At 33.7% G+C, this 15143-nt stretch overlaps 1 pseudogene; it reads right to left on the reverse strand.

The window, feature by feature from the left end:
- Nucleotides 1-3811: 3811 nt before the first annotated feature.
- LOC126888634 (zinc finger protein 233-like) lies at nt 3812-13040 on the reverse strand (annotated as a pseudogene).
- Nucleotides 13041-15143: the final 2103 nt, after the last annotated feature.

A 15143-nucleotide genomic window follows, 5' to 3' on the forward strand; every position in this document is an offset into this window, starting at 1 on the left:
TGCTGTGTCATTGCATTGGTACTACTGAAAATATTGACACGTTTACAACATTTATTCAAAGTTCCTTCAATTTATTGAAGTCAAAGAAACTTTTCCAAGAAATTCACGAATTTATTGACGTGAAGTTAATAACGAACAAAATTGGATGTCAAATTGTTGTTTTTTGAACACGTCAAATTTGGCCTTGAATAAATTGGTCAATTTCTTGTTCAATTTATTGTTGGTGTAAAGCGGGTATAAGGGCGACGTCCCATGTATCCGATTTACGACGATACGTTGATACGAATGTATTCTCATTGGTCAGAATTGAATCAGAATATTTTTGCGCCGAATTTCATCCGAAAGTTTTAACTACGCTTCCAACATCGGATAAAGTTGAAATTATTTTTTCCGATAAAACGGACGTTTTGTAATTGTAACGTAACCTCATTTTATTTCTGTGCATTCAATTTATTGAAACATGGATTTGAATCGAAGAAGCTATGTTCGTAAAGTTAATAAAACAGTATATTATTATGTTTGCTTCTTTTAATTCGTGAAAACAAACCAAACCAAACCAAAACGTACAATGCGACCAAGAAGATATTGGGTTCACCACATTGGGTCATATTGGGAAAGTCACAAGGGGCTTTTAATAATTTGTTGCAGGAAATGGAGCTAAATGATGTTGATAAATATTTCAGCTCTTCCATAGTTTCTTGCATCTCCTCCATTGTTTCTTCAACTTTATCCATAATAACATGATACTATAAATAATATAATAAATAATATTTATAGTATCAAGCATAATATCAATTACAAATTACAACAATATTGCCATTACTAACCAAACCAAACAAATAACAAAGGTCAAACAATAAAAAAAATTGACATTTGACCATGAACAGTTGACAGTTTATACGGATTTTCGTATCCGATAATCGCAACCATGTGACAGCTGCTAAACTAGCTACTACGAAAAGAGACGATTTTCGTATGTCGGATATCGGATACATGGGACTTCGCCCTAAAGCGGGTATATGACTATGACAGCATAATAATTCTAATTAGATTTATTATGCTGTCATTGCATTGGTACTACTGAAAATATTGACACGTTTTACAACATTTATTCAAAGTTCCTTCAATTTATTCAAGTTAAAAAAACTTTGACTTCCAAGAAATTCACGAATTTATTGACGTGAAGTTAATAACGAACAAAATTGGATGTCAAATTGTTGTTTTTTGAACACGTCAAATTTGGCCTTGAATAAATTGGTCAATTTCTTATGTCCACTTTACATCAACAATAAATTGAACAAGAAATTGACCAACTTCTTCAAGGTCAAACTTGACTTATACAAAACACAATTCTACATCCAATTTTGCCGTGAATAAAAAGAAAATAAAGAAATTTGACAAAATAAAACATATGCAATTGTTCTATTTCATCAAATTCCTTCATTTTCTTTTACAAACCATACATTTTGTACACGTCAAATTTGGCCTTTGAATAACTTTGTCAATTTCTTGTTCAATTTATTGTTGATGTAAAGTGGACATTATTGGTGTAAAGCGGGTATAATACCCGCTTTACACCAACAATAAATTGATCAAGAAATTGACGAATTTATTCCAGGACAAATTTGACGTGAACAAAATGTATAGTTTGTGATACAAAACACAATTTGACATTCATTTTTACCCACAGATCACCTAAAGTGTTCTGTAATTTTACCGTTAAGGAACGCCTGGTTAAGTACTTTAAACAATGGAGACTTAAACCTAACCCCAAAAAAACCGAGGTTAGCTGTTTTCACCTGAACAACAATATGGCCCACACAAAACTTAAAGTGTACATTGATAACCAACTGCTCACGCACAACTATAATCCCAAGTACCTCGGCGTCAACCTGGACAGAACACTCTCCTTTAAGAAACATCTTGAGAACACCGCAGCAAAGCTGAGAACCCGTAACAACATCATACAGAAGCTTTGCGGGACTACATGGGGCTCAACAGCAAGTACACTTCGGTGTTCAGCCCTTGGACTCGTATACTCCGCAGCTGAATACTGCTCCCCTGTTTGGCTGAACAGCGTTCACACAAAAATTATAGATACTCAGCTCAATGTCGCCATGCGTCTCATATCTGGAACGATCAAGTCTACACCTGTTGAGTGGCTTCCACTACTGAGCCACATACCTCCACCTAACCTTCGTCGTCAGCATGCTCTGCTTAGAGAATTCCAAAAGCTGCTTAACAACCCGCAGTTACCTATACACACATATGTCGCCGACGCTAACTCACATCGATTGCGCTCCAGAAAACCTCCGACTAGAGATGCAATAAACTTGAGTTCCAACAATTTCCAAATGAACTCCCAGTGGAAGAACATGCAGAGCGACAGACCGAACCTAATAATGAGAAACACACCATGCATCACAGAAACTCCATGGTCAACTCTTAACAGGATAAGAACGGGTCATGGAGTCTGCGCAGATTCCCTTTATAAATGGAAAATGAGAACCTCTGCTGAGTGCGACTGCGGCGCCGAGAAACAGACCATCCAGCATATGATTGCCGAATGCCCTCGGAGAAAGTATGATGGAGATCCTCTGGACTTCGCCTCTGCAACACCAGCGTCGATTGAATATATTAATACATTAGATGTTAGACTATAACATATGTGTGATAATGTTGTGTATCAAATTGCCATACGCTAAATAAATAAACCGTGAATCAAAAGAAAATGAAGGAATTTGACGAAATAGAATAAAGGACATGTTTTATTTCGTCAAACTTCTTCATTTTCTTTTTATTAACGGCAAAATTGGATATAAAATTGTGTTTTGTACATGTCAAATTTGACCTTGAAGAAGTTGTTCAATTTCTTCATCAATTTATTGTTGGTGTAAAGGGGGTATTAGGTTTTTCCCCAGTGTGCAATTTCATATGTTACTTTAAATGAGTACCTCGCGAAAACTGGTACATATTTCGCACATAAATGGTTTTTCCCCAGTATGCGCTCTCATGTGTTCTTTTAAATAATGACATTGTGAAAAACCTTTGGTGCAAATTTCACATTCAAAAGGTTTTTCTCCACTATGCGTTTTAATGTGTGCTTTTAAAGTAAATCTGTGTGAAAATTGTTTGAAACATACGTGAACATATGTGAATCGTTTTTCTTCAGTATGCGTTCTCATGTGTTTTTTAAATAAGAACTGTGTGAAAACTGTTTGTCACATATTTCACAAGTAAAAGGCTTTTCCCTAGTGTCCAGTTTCATATATTTTTTAAATTCTACTTTATTTAACAATCAGTATATACATTCTATAAGTTAAAGTGTTGACTTGGGAGCAGGGCTCCTCATTGACGTGAAGGGATTCCTTCCAGTGAAGGAGTCCTAGAGGTTGTCTTCATGTCATCTGGCCATACTCTCTTTAACCTTCTGGCAATTGGTGGATATACTAGCAGCTGTAAGACTGCGTTGGGGTGTGTTTCCATTTTCTCGTGGTGTTTGTTATATCTTTAATGACATCTGTGATGAATGGAACCTTCAGATCTTCATGTAGTGTTAAATTCGACACGAACCAAGGTGCACTTGAGATCATGCGTATGCGTAGTATTTTTGAATGACTCCTTTGGATGATAGCAATATTAGATTTGCTTGCACATCCCCAGACTTCGATATCATACATCCATATGGGTTTGATTATGGTGTTGTATATCAGCAGTTTATTTTCCAAACTTAGTTTTGATTTTCTACCTATTAACCAGTAGAATTCTTTGACTTTCATATTAACTATTTTGAATGGGAAATAAGCCACAATTAAATTGAAAAAATAATTTTATTAACGTTTCGACGCCCAAATCGGGTGTCGTTGTCAAAATACAAAATATTACTAAATTAAACAAAAATGTTGTTGCTTAGTAAAAAATCCTTGCAATCCAGACATATATTATACATTTTAAAGTAGAAGACTTTAAAATGATATTGCCAATATTTGAGTTGCGTTCCTGGGACGACTTTACTGAAAGATAGTTCATTCGATTACATGAAATCAACCCCAACCCAAGAATATCCGCCACAAGGAAATAGCTTGTGGCGGATAAACAAAATGCCACAAGGAAATAGCTTCAGAACAACATTTGACTTTCATGTCGATTTGTTTTCTCTTCTTTGTTATGTGCACTTTCCAAGTAAGTTTAAAGTCTAGATTATGTATGCCGAGGTATTTGGAAGAGTTGTTTTTAGCAATAATTTTGTTATGTATATATAGTGATGGACACTGATCTTTTCTTGTAGTAAAGTTGACGTGGATGGATTTAGCCTCATTTATTTTAATTTTCCATTCTTTGGCCCAATTTTCTAGGTCATTTTGTAGGATGTTGGAAGCTTCTACTGGATCTTGGTGAATTTCTAAGATGACGGTGTCGTCCGCGAAGGTTCCTATGACAGTGTGTGGAGACGTAGGAATGTCTGATGTGAATAATACATATTATAGAATGGGATCCAGGACAATGCCTAAGCGGAACTCCAGCCTTCATTGGGAATTTTTGTGAATATTCATCATTCACTTTTACAATAAACTGTCTGTCATGAAGATATGATTCGAGCAGTCGATAGAAAGATAGTGGAAAGATTTTAGATATTTTGTATAATAGTCCATCATGCCAAACCTTCTCAAAGGCTTGGCTAACGTCCAAGAATATTGAGGGACAGTATTGTTTTTGTTCTATTGCTAGATTTATTGAATGTGTTATTCTGTGTATTTGCTGAACTGTTGAGTAGCCTTGTCAAAAACCAAATTGGTGTGATGGAATCCAATCCTTAGAGAGTACTTCGTTATTTATTCTTTGTTTTTTGTAAACAGTTTTGCTCCAGTGTGAGTTCTCGTGTGTTCTTTTAAAAACAAACTTAGTGAAAACCGTTTCATGCAAATTTCACATTCAAAAGGTTTTTCTCCAGTCTGCGTTTTAATGTGTGCTTTTAAAGAAGATCTGTGTGAAAATTGTTTGAAGCATATACTGCATGTGAATGGTTTTTCTCCAGTATGCATTTTCGTGTGGCTTTTGAAATAAGAACATTGTGAAAACTGTTTGTCACATATTTCACAAGTAAAAGGCTTTTCCCTAGTGTGCAGTTTCATATTTTTTTTAATTGTACTTTATTTAACAATCAGAATATACATCCTATAAGTTAAAGTGTTGACTTGGGAGCTGGGCTCTTCATTGGCGTGAAGGGATTCCTTTCAGTGAAGGAGTCCTAGGTTGTATTCATGTCATCTGGCCATAGTCTCTTGAACCTTCTGGCAATTAGTGGATGTACTAGCGGCTGTAAGACTGCGTTGGGGTGTTTCCATTTTCTCGTGGTGTTTGTTATACCTATCTTTAATGACATCTGTGATGAATGGAACCTTCAGATCTTCATGTAGTGTTAAATTCGACACGAACCAAGGTGCATGGTCATGCGTAGTATTTTTGACTGGCTCCTTTGGATGATAGCAATATTAGATTTGCTTGCAGATCCCCAAACTTCGATACCATATGGGTTTGATTATGGTGTTGTATATCAGCAGTTTATTTTCCAAACTTAGTTTTGATTTTCTACCTACTAACCAGTAGAATTCTTTGACTTTCATGTCGATTTGTTTTCTCTTCTTTGTTATGTGCACTTTCAAAGTAAGTTTAGAGTCTAGATGTATGCCGAGATATTTGGAAGAGTTGTTTTTAGCAATAATTTTGTTATGTATGTATAGTGATGGACACTGATCTTTTCTTGTAGTAAAGTTGACGTGGATGGATTTAGCCTCATTTATTTTAATTTTCAAGTCTTTGACCCAATTTTCTAGGTCATTTTGTAGGATGTTGGAAGCTTCTACTGGATCTTGGGGAATTGCTAAGATGACGGTGTCGTCCGCAAAGGTTCTTATGACAGTGTGTGGAGACGTAGGAATGTCTTATCTGAATAATACATATAGAATGGAACCCAGGACACTGCCTAAGCGGAACTTCAGCCTTCATTGGGAATTTTTGCGAATATTCATCATTCACTTTTACAATAAACTGTCTGTCATGAAGATATGATTCGAGCAGTCGATAGAAGGATAGTGGAAAGATTTTAGATATTTTGTATAATAGTCCATCATGCCAAACCTTGTCAAAGGCTTGGCTAACATCCAAGAATACTGAGGGACAGTATTGTTTTTGTTCTATTGCTAGATTTATTGAATGTGTTATTCTGTGTATTTGCTGAACTGTTGAGTGGCCTTTTCAAGAACCAAATTGGTGTGATGCAATCCAATCCTCAAGGAGTACTTCCTTATTTACTCTTTGAAGTATGAGTCTTTCTAGCACTTTTGATACGGCTGGCAATAAGCTGATTGGTCGATAAGATTAAACTTCGTTTGGGTTTTTGCCTGGCTTCAGTATTAAAATTATTTCTGCTGTTTTGAGTTGCCTCGGCCAGTAGTTAAGTATCAAGATAGCATTGAAAATGTACATTATGAGTATGACTCCTCTGCGTGGCAGTTCTTTTCGCATTTTGGAGGTTACTTTGTCGATCCCTGGAGATTTTCTTGAATTTAGGAAGTTTAGTTCGTTTTGAACTTCCTTTACAGAAAGTTGTTTGGTTGCAGGTTGTTACATATTTCAAAAGTGTGCACAAGGCTTTTTCCTAGTGTGTTTTCGCCTATTTTGCATTTAAATGGTTTTTCTCCAGTGTGAGTCCTCATGTGTACTTTTAAAAACAAAATTAGTGAAGACCGTTTCATACAAATTTCACATTCAAAAGGTTTTTTTTCCAGTATGCGTTTTAATGTGTGTTAAAGTATACTGCATGTGAATGGTTTTTCTCCAGTGTGCGTTCTCATGTGGCCTTTTAAATAAGAACTTTGTGAAAACTGTTTGTCTATATTTCACAAGTAAAAGGCTTTTCCCTAGTGTGCAGTTTCATATTTTTTTAATTGTACTTTATTTAACAATCAGAATATACATCCTATACGTTAAAGTGTTGACTTGGGAGCTGGTCTCCTCATTGGCGTGAAGGAATTCCTTCCAGTGAAGGAGTCCTAGGTTGTCTTCATGTCATCTGGCCATAGTCTCTTGAACCTTCTGGCAATTGGTGGATGTACTAGCAGCTGTAAGACTGCGTTGGGGTGTGTTTCCATTTTCTCGTGGTGTTTGTTATACCTAAGTATCTTTAATGACATCTGTGATGAATGGAACCTTCAGATCTTCATGTAGTGTTAAATTCGACACGAACCAAGGTGCATGGTCGTGCGTAGTATTTTTGACTGGCTCCTTTGGATGATAGCAATATTAGATTTGCTTGCACATCCCCAGACTTCGATACAATACATCCATATGGGTTTGATTATGGTGTTGTATATCAGCAGTTTATTTTCCAAACGTAGTTTTGATTTTCTACCTATTAACCAGTAGAATTCTTTGACTTCCATGTCGATTTGTTTTCTCTTCTTTGTTATGTTCACTTTCCAAGTAAGTTTAGAGTCTAGATGTATGTCGGGGTATTTGGAAGAGTTATTTTTAGTAATAATTTTGTTATTTATGTATAGTGATAAACACGGATCTTTTCTTGTAGTAAAGTTGACGTGGATGGATTTAGCATCTTTTATTTTAATTTTCCATTTTTTGAACCAATTTTCTAGGTCATTTTGTAGGATGTTGGAAGCTTCTACTGGATCTTGGTGAATTGCTAAGATGACGGTGTCGTCCGCAAAGGTTCCTATGACAGTGTGGAGGACGTAGGAATGTCTGATGTGAATAATACATATAGAATGGGACCCAAGACACTGCCTAAGCGGGACTCCGGCCTCGATTGGGAATTTTTGCGAATATTCCTCATTCACTTTTACAATAAACTGTCTGTCATGAAGATATTATTCGAGCAGTCGATAGAAGGACAGTGGAAAGATTTTAGATATTTTGTATAATAGTCCATCATGCCAAACCTTGTCAAAGGCTTGGCTAACATCCAAGAATACTGAGGGACAGTATTGTTTTTGTTTTATTGCTAGATTTATTGAATGTGTCATTCTGTGTATTTGCTCAACTGTCGAGTGGCCTTGTCAAAAACCAAATTGGTGTGATGGAATCCAATCCTCAGGGAGTACTTGCTTAATTGTTCTTTGAAGTATGAGTCTACCGAGTCTACTATTATAGTACTTTTGACACGGCTGGCCATAAGCTGATTGGTCGATACGATGAAACTTCGTTTGGGTTTTTGCCTGGCTTCAGTATTAAAATTATGTCTGCTGTTTCGAGTTGCCTCGGCCAGTAGTTTAGTCTCAAGATAGCATTGAAAATGTACATTATGAGTATGACTCCTCTGCTTGGCAGTTCTTTTAGCATTTTGGAGGTTACTTTGTCGATCCCTGGAGATTTTCCTGGATTTAAGAAGTTAAGTTCATTTTGAACTTCTTTTACAGAAAGTTGTTTGGTTGCAGGTTGTTACATATTTCACAAGTTGTTACATATTTCATTGAAATATTATTTTTTCAATATTATTTCAATTTGTCGCCCAACGTGGGGTCCGACGATTTCAATATTATTTCAAGTATCTGGGGTAGTTTATCACTCCAATGCACAAGGCTTTTCAATATTGTGCAGTTTTATATGAGATTTTAAATGATTACTTTGCGAAAACTGTTTTGAACATATTTCGCATTTAAATGGTTTTTCTCCAGTGTGAGTCCTCATGTGTTGTTTTAAAAACAAACTTAGTGAAAACCGTTTCATGCAAATTTCACATTCAAAAGGTTTTTCTCCAGTATGCGTTCTAATGTGGCTTTTAAAATAAGAACTTTGTGAAAACTGCTTGGTGCAAATTTCACATCTAATACCCGCTTTACACCAACAATAAGTTGATGAAGAAATTGACCAAGCTCTTCAAGGTCAAATTTGAAGTGTACGAAACATAATTTTACATCCAATTTTGCCGTGAATAAAAAGAAAATGAAGGAATTTAACTAAATGCAGCATGTTCTATTATAGGACATGTTTTATTTCGTCAAATTTCTTCATTTTCGCGGTAAAATCACAGAACACTTTTGATGACCTGTGGTTAAAATTGGATGTCAAACTGTGTTTTGTATTACAAAACATACATTTTGTAAACGTCAAATTTGGCCTTGAATAAATTCGTCAATTTCTTGATCAATTTATTGCTGGTGTAAAGCGGGTATATGACTTGACAGCATAATAATTCTAATTAGATTTATTATGCTGTGTCATTGCATTGGTACTACTGAAAATATTGACACGTTTTACAACATTTATTCAAAGTTCCTTCAATTTATTGAAGTCAAAGTAACTTTGACTTCCAAGAAGTTCACGAATTTATTGACGTGAAGTTAATAACGAACAAAATTGGATGTCAAATTGTTGTTTTTTGAACACGTTAAATTTGGCCTGGAGTAAATTGATCAAGAAATTGACGAATTTATTCAAAGCCAAATTTGACGTGAACAAAATGTATCGTTTGTGATACAAAACACAATTTGACATTCATTTTTACCCATACATCACCTAAAGTGTTCTGTGATTTTACCGTGAATCAATAGAAAATGAAGAAATTTGACGAAATAGAATAAAGGACATGTTTTATTTTGTCAAACTTCTTCATTTTCTTTTTATTCACTGCAAAATTGGATATAAAATTGTGTTTTGTACACGTCAAATTTGACCTTGAAGAAGTTGGTCAATTTCTTCATCAATTTATTGTTGGTATAAAGGGGGTATTAGGTTTTTCCCCAGTGTGCAATTTCGTATGTTACTTTAAATGAGTACCTCGCGAAAACTGGTACATATTTCGCACATAAATGGTTTTTCCCCAGTATGAGCTCTCATGTGTTCTTTTAAAGAATGACATTGTGACAAACCTTTGGTGCAAATTTCACATTCAAAAGGTTTTTCTCCACTATGCGTTTTAATGTGTGCTTTTAAAGTAGATCTGTGTGAAAATTGTTTAAAACATATACTGCATGTAAATGGGTTTTCTCCAGTATGCGTTCTAATGTGGCTTTTAAAATAAGAACTTTGTGAAAACTATTTGGTGCAAATTTCACATCTAATACCCGCTTTATACCAACAATAAATTGATGAAGAAATTGACCAAGCTCTTCAACGTCAAATTTGAAGTGTACGAAACATAATTTTACATCCAATTTTGCCGTGAATAAAAAGAAAATGAAGGAATTTAACTAAATGCAGCATGTTCTATTATAGGACATGTTTTATTTCGTCAAATTTCTTCATTTTCGCGGTAAAATCACAGAACACTTTTGATGACCTGTGGTTAAAATTGGATGTCAAACTGTGTTTTGTATTACAAAACATACATTTTGTAAACGTCAAATTTGGCCTTGAATAAATTCGTCAATTTCTTGATCAATTTATTGCTGGTGTAAAGCGGGTATATGACTTGACAGCATAATAATTCTAATTAGATTTATTATGCTGTGTCATTGCATTGGTACTACTGAAAATATTGACACGTTTTACAACATTTATTCAAAGTTCCTTCAATTTATTGAAGTCAAAGTAACTTTGACTTCCAAGAAGTTCACGAATTTATTGACGTGAAGTTAATAACGAACAAAATTGGATGTCAAATTGTTGTTTTTTGAACACGTTAAATTTGGCCTGGAGTAAATTGATCAAGAAATTGACGAATTTATTCAAAGCCAAATTTGACGTGAACAAAATGTATAGTTTGTGATACAAAACACAATTTGACATTCATTTTTACCCATACATCACCTAAAGTGTTCTGTGATTTTACCGTGAATCAATAGAAAATGAAGAAATTTGACGAAATAGAATAAAGGACATGTTTTATTTTGTCAAACTTCTTCATTTTCTTTTTATTCACTGCAAAATTGGATATAAAATTGTGTTTTGTACACGTCAAATTTGACCTTGAAGAAGTTGGTCAATTTCTTCATCAATTTATTGTTGGTATAAAGGGGGTATTAGGTTTTTCCCCAGTGTGCAATTTCGTATGTTACTTTAAATGAGTACCTCGCGAAAACTGGTACATATTTCGCACATAAATGGTTTTTCCCCAGTATGAGCTCTCATGTGTTCTTTTAAAGAATGACATTGTGACAAACCTTTGGTGCAAATTTCACATTCAAAAGGTTTTTCTCCACTATGCGTTTTAATGTGTGCTTTTAAAGTAGATCTGTGTGAAAATTGTTTAAAACATATACTGCATGTAAATGGGTTTTCTCCAGTATGCGTTCTAATGTGGCTTTTAAAATAAGAACTTTGTGAAAACTATTTGGTGCAAATTTCACATCTAATACCCGCTTTATACCAACAATAAATTGATGAAGAAATTGACCAAGCTCTTCAACGTCAAATTTGAAGTGTACAAAACATAATTTTACATCCAATTTTGCCGTGAATAAAAAGAAAATGAAGGAATTTGACTAAATACAGCATGTTCTATTATAGGACATGTTTTATTTCGTCAAATTTCTTCATTTTCGCGGTAAAATCACAGAACACTTTTGATGACCTGTGGTTAAAATTGGATGTCAAACTGTGTTTTGTACCACAAAACATACATTTTGTAAACGTCAAATTTGGCCTTGAATAAATTCATCAATTTCTTGATCAATTTATTGTTGGTGTAAAGCGGGTATATGACTATGACAGCATAATAATTCTAATTAGATTTATTATGCTGTGTCATTGCATTTGTACTACTGAAAATATTGACACGTTTTACAACATTTATTCAAAGTTCCTTCAATTTATTGAAGTCAAAGGAACATGACTTCCAAGAAGTTCACGAATTTATTGACGTGAAGTTAATAACGAACAAAATTGGATGTCAAATTGTTGTTTTTTGAACACGTTAAATTTGGCCTGGAGTAAATTGGTCAATTTCTTATGTCCACTTTAACATCAACAATAATTGAACAAGAAATTGACAAAGTTATTCAAGGCCAAATTTAACGTGTACAAAATGTATGGTTTTTAAAAGAAAATGAAGGAATTTGATGAAATAGAACAATTGGATATGTTTTATTTTGTCAAATTTCTTTATTTTCTTTTTATTCACGGCAAAATTGGGTGTTTTGTATAAGTCAAATTTGACCTTGAATAACTTTGTCAATTTCTTGTTCAATTTATTGTTGATGTAAAGTGCACTTTATTCAACTTATTGTTTGTGTAAAGCGGGTATAATACCCGCTTTACACTAACAATAAATTGATCAAGAAATTGACGAATTTATTCAAGGCCAAATTTGACGTGACCAAAATGTATAGTTTGTGATACAAAACACAATTTGACATTCATTTTTACCCATACATCACCTAAAGTGTTCTGTGATTTTACCGTGAATCAAAAGAAAATGAAGAAATTTGACGAAATAGAATAAAGGACATGTTTTATTTCGTCAAACTTCTTCATTTTCTTTTTATTCACTGCAAAATTGGATATAAAATTGTGTTTTGTACACGTCAAATTTGACCTTAAAGAAGTTGGTCAATTTCTTCACCAATTTATTGTTGATGTAAAGGGGTATTAGGTTTTTCCCCAGTGTGCAATTTCGTATGTTACTTTAAATGAGTACCTCGCGAAAACTGGTACATATTTTGCACATAAATGGTTTTTCCCCAGTATGCGCTCTCATGTGTTCTTTTAAAGAATGACTTCATGAAAAACCTTTGGTGCAAATTTCACATTCAAAAGGTTTGTCTCCACTATGCGTTTTAATGTGTGCTTTTAAAGTAAATCTGTGTGAAAATTGTTTGAAACATACGTTGCATGTGAATCGTTTTTCTTCAGTATGCGTTCTCATGTGGTTTTTAAATAAGAACTTTGTGAAAACTGTCACATATTTCACAAGTAAAAGGCTTTTCCCTAGTGTCCAGTTTCGTATATTTTTTTTTAATTTTACTTTATTTAACAATCAGAATATACATCCTATAAGTTAAAGTGTTGACTTGGGAGCAGGGCTCCTCATTGGCGTGAAGGGATTCCTTCCAGTGAAGGAGTCCTAGAGTAGAGGTTGTCTTCATGTCATCTGGCCATACTCTCTTTAACCTTCTGGCAATTGGTGGATATACTAGCAGCTGTAACACTGCGTTGGGGTGTGTTTCCATTTTCTCGTGGTGTTTGTTATCGCTGTGTCTAGGTACACGCTAACGTGTACGCAAATAAAAAAGTTAGGTACACGGGAAAATGTCATCAAGTCAGTGACGTCACTATTATTTAGCGTGCTCTGTTACTGGTTTTTTACATACACGCTAACTTGAGCCGCGTGTATACTGTGGTAAGTATACACCGCGAGTATTGTCCTTTTCATGAGCATTTTTCAGTGCGTAACAAATGATAGGAAAAAGGGTAAGTCCGTGATAATACACATTTATGACCAAGTATATTCAAATGGGAAATAAGCCACAATTTTACCTAAAAATGATTTTATTAACGTTTCGACGCCCAAGTCGGGTGTCGTTGTCAAAATATAAAATAATACTAAATAAACAAAAATGTTGTTGCTTAGTAAAAAATTCTTCTAATAATTTATTTAATCTGACTCATTTATATCGGCAATTCAGACACGTATTACCTATACATTTCAAAGTAGACGACTTTAAAATGATATTGCCAATATTGATGAGTTGCGTTCCTGGGACGACTTTACTAAAAGATAGTTCATTCGATTACATGAAATCAATCCCAACTCAAGACTATCCGCCACAAAAAATCATAGCAGGTGATCTGTCTTTAAAAAGACAACCAAATGCAACGGTGACACTGAAATTCTCGCGTTAGAGATTCCATAGTAAATCACGAGGGAAAACCAGGAAAAACCTCGTGATACTATCCCATATTGATATGGGTATTCTTGAGTTGGGATTGATTTCATGTAATCGAATGAACTATCTTTTAGTAAAGTCGTCCCAGGAACGCAACTCATCAATATTGGCAATATCATTTTAAAGTCGTCTACTTTGAAATGTATAATACGTGTCTGAATTGCCGATATAAATGAGTCAGATTAAATAAATTATTAGAAGAATTTTTTACTAAGCAACAACGTTTTTGTTTATTTAGTATTATTTTATATTTTGACAACGACACCCGACTTGGGCGTCGAAACGTTAATAAAATCATTTTTAGGTCAAATTGTGGCTTATTTCCCATTTGAATATACTTGATTATAAAAATGCCACAAGAAAATAGCTTCAGAACAACATTTATGACATTTATTCTAACATGACATTTTATTTAAATCTGACAGTTGTCACATTTTATTTTCAATTTGGAATAAAAACCAATCAAATGTGTCTCTTGCATTTATAAAATGGTATTTTCTTTGATTTGTATAGTCTTATAAATTATACAGATTATATTTGTAATATTATCTAATTAAAAAAATTATTTTTTTTTTATTATGGCGCCACCTATCGACAACTAGAATAACTAGAATAAATGTTGTAAATGTCTGTAATCACGGACGTGCCTTTTTTTCTGTCACATACAATTTAATGCGTTAGAAAGAAATCGAAAAACTGTGACGCACTGAAAGATGATCTTGAGAAAAAGAATATCAGAGTGTTAGAATTTGTTTAATCGCGTTATGTTTACACTTTAATATTGGTTAGTAAAGAGATTTCTTATTTTTTATTTGTTTAGTGTTTATTTTTAAATTAATTATGGAGTGTGGACAATAGGTATTTAGGTAGTTCTTTTAATGAGTTTAACAACATTTTAAAAGAGTATGAAAAAGATAAGAGACTACTAAATTAATATAATTATTAATTACTATTAATAACTATTAAATTAAACCAAAGTGTTGTTGCTTAGTAAAAAATGTCTTCTAATAATTTATTTAATCTGAATAATTCTTGTATTTTGACAACGACATCCAATTTGGACGTCGAAATGTTAATCAAATAATTTTTTAGTTAAATTGTGGCTTATTTCCCATTTATAATAGTTGATTATAATAATTAACTTACGTATAAAAATTATTTTAATATTTTGTACATGTCATGTCAACTAAATACATTATTTATTTTGCTAACCTGAATATATATACTTTTATAATATAAATATGCATTGATTTATTACAATTAAGTCTGAAACATATGAACAGTTTTGCTTCCCTTCCCTTA

Source organism: Diabrotica virgifera, chromosome 7 (genome assembly GCF_917563875.1).
Source record: "Diabrotica virgifera virgifera chromosome 7, PGI_DIABVI_V3a".
NCBI lineage: Eukaryota > Metazoa > Arthropoda > Insecta > Coleoptera > Chrysomelidae > Diabrotica > Diabrotica virgifera.